The sequence below is a fragment of the Lotus japonicus genome, chromosome 1 (assembly GCF_012489685.1).
Source record: "Lotus japonicus ecotype B-129 chromosome 1, LjGifu_v1.2".
Lineage (NCBI taxonomy): Eukaryota > Viridiplantae > Streptophyta > Magnoliopsida > Fabales > Fabaceae > Lotus > Lotus japonicus.
Window position 1 is genome coordinate 67698444 of NC_080041.1, and position 6753 is coordinate 67705196.

A 6753-nucleotide genomic window follows, 5' to 3' on the forward strand; every position below is an offset into this window, starting at 1 on the left:
ATAGTCAAATTTTTCAGTTTTCTTAAAATAAACCTTTCTATTTTATTTTATTCTCATAAAAGTATAAAATACTTAAAATTAATTATTATATGAAAATAATTTCATATTTCAAATTTTAAGAAAAATAATTTCATTCATTAAATATTTTACTATTAATAAAAATGTAATTTTAATAAAATATTTTGATGATATTTGAATAATTTATTATGATTATTTTTTAGCGATTTAAGTATTAATTATACAAATTAAAGAAAGTATCTATCTATTATCAATATAAAATCAAGGATTTTTAACATTGCACATTTTTGCTTTCAAAAAAAAAAAAACATTGCACATTTTTGCACTCTAAATGCTGCCAGTTTTAGGGAATTCGACAATGCCAACAATAGGTAAATAAATCTTAACAATTAAAATAAATATCTTCAATGAAATTCAAATTTTAAATTTTAGTACCAATATTTAGTTATCGCTTCAAATAACTAATATTTTACTTATTTAAAATACATGCTAGTGATATCAAAACATTCCATTTGTTCTCCGATTCATAAAAAAATATAATCAAATTTTACAACGAAATCACTAATTTAGGAGCAGTGCTATTTAGTACGAAAATAATCATACACGAAATGGTAGAAATCTTGCGTGACTTCTATCTGTTTGTGGTTTGCCTGAATACATGTTGGAACTGCTATTATTTAGGAGAATTTAACCAATCAAGTGAGGGCCAACTCCTTCGTTTAGTTTCGTTTCATAACAAGAAGTAATTCTCTTAACTTGGTCACGTAATTTTAAGTGAAAATAAAAATTGAAAGTATTCCGGTAATAAGTCAATTGTGTTATAGAGGGTATCATGTTACATTCAACAATGATTCATGCTTAGTCAAAATTGCATTGATAAAGATGCAAGGCTCGCCCGCGAAAATGAAGAAGCAGCTAAGAACCACTTGTTCAAAGGTTAGGAGAATGACACGATGGGCCATTAAGACACATTTTGCCTGCATACACCAGGCATGATGTTTTGTTACCTAATAGCCATCAAAGCTCGGTGATGTGTGAGCCTTCTCCAAATGACCATTCCAGTTGAGGTGCGTTATGCATGCTCTCGAAGAGGTCTCTCTGATCGGAATGACATTTGGGCAACTTGTTAAAGATCAGACGAGCCGTCGTGTTTCATGGCGACCTTTCATCAAGTTTAGCGAGTCATCTCTGATTTTAGAAATGATTCATCTATGTATAAGACCCGCCGATGTACATATTTTCCAATATATTGCTTATAACATGCATGAACTATTGAGCCGAATTTATGTAAGGCCTAAGTGTCTAATTAAAAAATAAGATTTAAGGGTTACACTATTTTTTTTTTTTGAACTCTACACTATTTCTATTATAAAAGGAAAAGGTTCACTTATAATTTTGTATATTTTTTACTTAACTTAATACTAAATGACAGTTAAGATTTAAGAGCTCCAACTTCTGGTAGATTTTATCTTAGCTACCGCCAACCGTCATCATTCACCAAACGAGAACATGGCCCAATCTTCATAGACAAAGAGGATTCTTAGCTCATAATACTAACAGCTTGTTTCTTCTTGTCCCTTCGTGTTAAGCCAAAATACACTTAGTGTGTATGGATAATAAAATAATGAATGCTCAAAATGTTTTGAAACTTTGGCATACTAGCTGATAATTGGAATAAATGTGAGTGGATGATTATGTTCTCTTTAATTTTTCGTCGTTAGGTTTGGTATTTGTGTTCGATAATGAATTGCAGTTGTGAATGTACTAGTATTTATATTTATTTATAATTATATAATTTCTGAGAGACGGACAATTCTACTAACACATTTGCTGATTTGTTAATTTTAGTTTTATCACTTTAGCAACTGATTTTAGCCGCAGGCTATTTCGAATGTAAGAAATTGATATTAGCCGCAGTTAAATAGATATTTTGCAGTCCTATAATATAAGAAAACCATGCCTTACTGACTCACTGTTGAAGTTTTGACTACAACTTTGTCAAATTTGCTAGTTAATAACAAAACTCAAAATACAATAAAAAGAAAGATAAGCTTATATATAATGTCATTTCATGGGCCAAGTCCGGCTCCGAGGAAAAGGCCCCAAAATACCCGAAAGGCTAAAACAGTACATAAAACAAAGTTAGCCGACTGTTTGGATTTATTTCAAGAAAGAAATAAACCAAAATATAAGACAAAAAACATTATTGTATATTTAATTAGGGTATTTACGACCGACAATACTGTCTAACTGCGGGTGCTCGAATTAAGTGATAAATGTCTGGCTATGAAATATGTTACATCATCATAGGTAAAGATCGAGTCTCTAATCTCAAAGTTAAGGGACGGAATGAACAATTATCATACTACATTTAATAATTAACATTATTACATATTTTTTTGAGCTCATGGTATCCATCCCAACAACAATTACAAATGCATTCAGTGTGGGTACTCGCATTAAGCGATCGTCCGTGAAATGTGCTTCATTTTATGGACGAGAGTCGAACACCTAACTCATGGTTAAGGTATGAAATGAGCTTTTTAGGGTGCTCGCTTAAGTGATAAACGGTTATTCATAAAATACGCTTCATTTTTGCGGACTAGAGTCGAACACCTAACTTCATGATTAAGCTATGAAATGAGCTAAGTAAAACGCTGTAACTTGTGATTAACATTATTGTATTTTAATGAAAAGTGTAAGTCCAGCTTTGTCTTGTGTCTTTATGTATCACCTAATGATATATGTGGTTATGCTTTCACAACTGGAGTTAATTAGACGAAATTTTTGCATATAAAAAAATATGTAGGCGAATTTTTAAAAAATAAAAATAAATGCAGCATTGTATAATTTAATTCTATTAAAAACAGAGCGGGACTGCTGTTGCCGTTTTGGAATCAAAAGACAGTTTTGGTTTATGTGGCATCCCTTGTGGTTAGATACGTGTGGTGGAAACATATTTATTAATATTATGGTTGTTATCATTATTCACAGAGGTAATTAATTTGGCGCGAAGGACATACAATAAATTAAGCAAACATGTGTAGCCAAACACATAACATCTCATTTCAATTAGGAACTTGGGCATGGATGTAGGTGTGGTCATGAATATGGACGTGTACCTTTGCAAGGGAAAATTGAAAGGACTACGTGGAGCTATGCTGCTATATGCATGTGTAGGTACCATAATGTTTATTTGGTTCTTGGAATTACTCTATCTATAATAACTATATTGTACTCAGTGGCGGAGCCAGGATTTTTATGAAGCCTGGGCAAAGTTAAACGTAAGTCTAACTGCTCACACCTGCCGTTTGATCCAAGGTTTTAAATTACGGTTGCGGTTGCGGGCATTACGTTGTTGCAGCGTGAATAGCCTGTTGCAATGACAAATATGCCACATTCTCAATTAAATATCTAACCCAAACATATAGGTACAAATCCATACCTATCAGGTTCGTCATACGCTCCGGTGTGTGGTACGAGTACGCGATTTATAAAGTATTCGGTACAAAAGAGGTATACAGAGTCAGTTGTACATATAATTTGATTTAAACTTTAGAGATGTCGTAGAGTCTTATCACATTAAAAAATTATATACTTGAGAAAAATTGAAATCAATATCATCTTTTATCAATATTAAATATATTAAATCTGATCAAAAGTTAACAATGCGATAAGAATGGAGCAGATTAGTAAAAGGCTTGCAGAGAAAAGCATATATCCATCAATTCATCATCACGTTCTAGCAAGTGACGCTCTTCTCTTGCAGAGCTTGAGCCAAAATATTAAGGTAGCCATAAACATAAATAGAATGGTGGTTTAGAGTATGGTTTGCTCCCAATTCCCTTTCTATCATTATACTTGTAATATTCGTACTCCACACAAAAGAATTTAAACATTCCTTCTCATAATATGTAATATCATATTTATAAGAACACACCCACACAATGCATCTTTTTTTTTACTGTGCATATATATTTTTGTCAAATTTTTTTCCGTATATGTATATCATTTACTCACAAAATGTATGTATAATAATAATATCAATTGTGACATTAAAAAAAATATATCAACTGTGGCCTTGAAATACGCTACTGGGCCGTAAAAATGGCCAAGGGCCTTAATGTTTTTTTTAAAAAAATTCAAAACCCTAAATACTTAGTCTTATCCTTTTTCTTACTCCATCTTCTCGTGCGCTGTGCTTCTTCTTCCAGCGTACTCTTCCTGTTTTCTGCCATTTCTGAAAATTCACCCACAGCACAAATATCTCCCCATGGCTCTTCTTCCTGGCGCTCTCTCTCCCCATGGCTCTTCTGAAAATTTTGCCCCTTTTATTTTTTTTTTTGGAGCCCAAAACATGATCTAATCTAAAGAAAAAAACAAAATTTTTGGCCAGAGCCTGGGCACATGCCCAGGGTGGCCGGGCGGTGCATCCGCCTCTGATTGTACTAACACATAATGCATGGATCAATGAGTTCATTTCACACCACTCGTACTATTTGGCTAAATTATGTGGAGCTAATATGAGAAAACACTTTTGTAGACAAATATTTGCACGCTAAAGCAATTTCATTATGATAATATTATTGGACTATGGACTGAGAAGCCCGTATTTAGGTGTGCACTGATCAGACCCACCTGATAGAATTTTTAGATAGGATCGACTCACTTGTGATATTGGCATTGGTGCTATTCTAGGTATAAGTAAGACCGACCACCCCATGGACCGGTCACGCCCGACCACTGACCCGACATCGGACCTGGTCTCATCAACCGACCACACTCTGGTCTGGTGAACCGGGCACATTCATCGTCTGTTGGAGATAAGATCCGGTTCACCTCAACTGTCCCATCGCTGGCCCTAGGGGCTATCCTCAGAGGCTAGGGACGAGGCTCGAGGCCTAGCTCCTACTATAACTAGAACCTCTGACTGTCTGATCTTTGCTAACAACAGAAGCCTAGAGGAATCCAACGGCGGAGAGACGCTCGGAACATTGATGGTTGGCCACTACCACAGTGTTTGACCCACCATCGTCATTACCACAGCTTCCACAACTTTTGTCTAGCTTCTGCCATAATTTTTGCTGCCGTTACCACTGTTTTTGCTTTCACGGCCGCCATTTCTGCTTCCCATTTGCATAAAAAATATGCTCCAAATAATTTGGCTGGAAATTAATAGGTCGATTATGCTTATTTTTTATTATAATATATAAGTATTCTGCTAATGTTGAAATTTTCTAATTTCATTATTACATATGATGATGAATATTATACTATTGATTATAATATGAGTTATGAGCTCTAAACATATGAAATAATGATGTCTTAGAGAACTAGAGCTGTCAATATGGGTTCCAACCCGTGGGCCAGCTCGACGGGTTGGCTAAATAAGCCGAGTTTGGTTGGTTAAATTCTAGCTCGAAAAGAACTTGGGTTAGTGCAACCCGGCTCGTTTAACCCGCGGGTTAGACGGGCCAACCCGCGGGTCAAGCGAGCCAACCCGTCGGGTTAGAGTCATTTTTTATTAAAAAAATTGTTTTATTTGTCTTTAATTTCAAGTTTGTTTTATGGATTATTTTTAGATAGAAAAATGGAAATTTTCATTTCTTTAAATTTGAGTCGATTTTTTGTGTTTTATTTATTGTTATTCTATTATATATCTCATTTTAAATGTGACAGTAAAATAATTGTGTTCACAAAACCTGTAAAAAAATTATTTTTCTATATTTCAAATGTGAGATAAAAGTAATTACGTTAATAAACCTCTTTCTTATAAGTTGGTACCAATATGCAAGTATTTTTTTGAAATTATTTTTTTTATAACATTTTAAACATTTTCTAATCCAATTTCTCTATTTTTTTTATTTATTTCACTCAACCCGCGAGCTAGCCCGCCAACCCGCGAGCTCGTAGCGAGCCGGGTTGGATTCATATTTTCCTGGCTCGTTAAGACTCCGGGTTGACACAACCCAACCCATACGGGCTACCCATATGGGCCAGGCTGACTCATATTGACAGCTCTAGTGAGAACCTTATCGAAATGATTTAAATGTATGATAATAGGAATAGATTCATCGCGATGAATTTCAAGCATTAGGTGGTTGTCAATATTTATATTTTTTGTAATGTGTTTGATGAGTAAATTCATATTTCCAAACATTTAGATCATTTTGAAAGTTATTTCAATTTCATCTGTTTTACAATATACAAAACTGTTATTTCATTTTATATTAATTTTCCTCATTATTGTTGGCTTAGACTGACGCTAATGTGACAGTTCTAGAGTTAGTTTAAACGACTAACACTAAAAGGAGCACCTTTAGTGTCAACTAGTGTCTCTGGTGAGTTTCCTTGGCTTCAAGTCGGCATGGTCAATGCTAATGTTTAGAGTCGGTCTTGCGGGCTACTCAAATAATTAGCCTCAAGATTTTTAACGACCGTCCCGACACCGACACTAAATCAGCTATTGCGGTGGTTTTTTATCAGTTACTGTCAGTTGGCAAACAATGCAGTTTCACTTTTTTTTTAGTGGGTGATGCAATTAACTAAGAAAGGGATCAGATAGGCGGAAAACAAAGACTTTGAATACTACACTCTGGGCTAAGTTAGAAAAGTACCTAGCTAATTTGGCTCCCAGCTTGATTCATTGTGTAAACAACACTTTGAATACTACACTCTGGGCTTTATCTAGCGTCCATCGTATATTCGGATGGTGTCCTGTACATTGGTTATAAC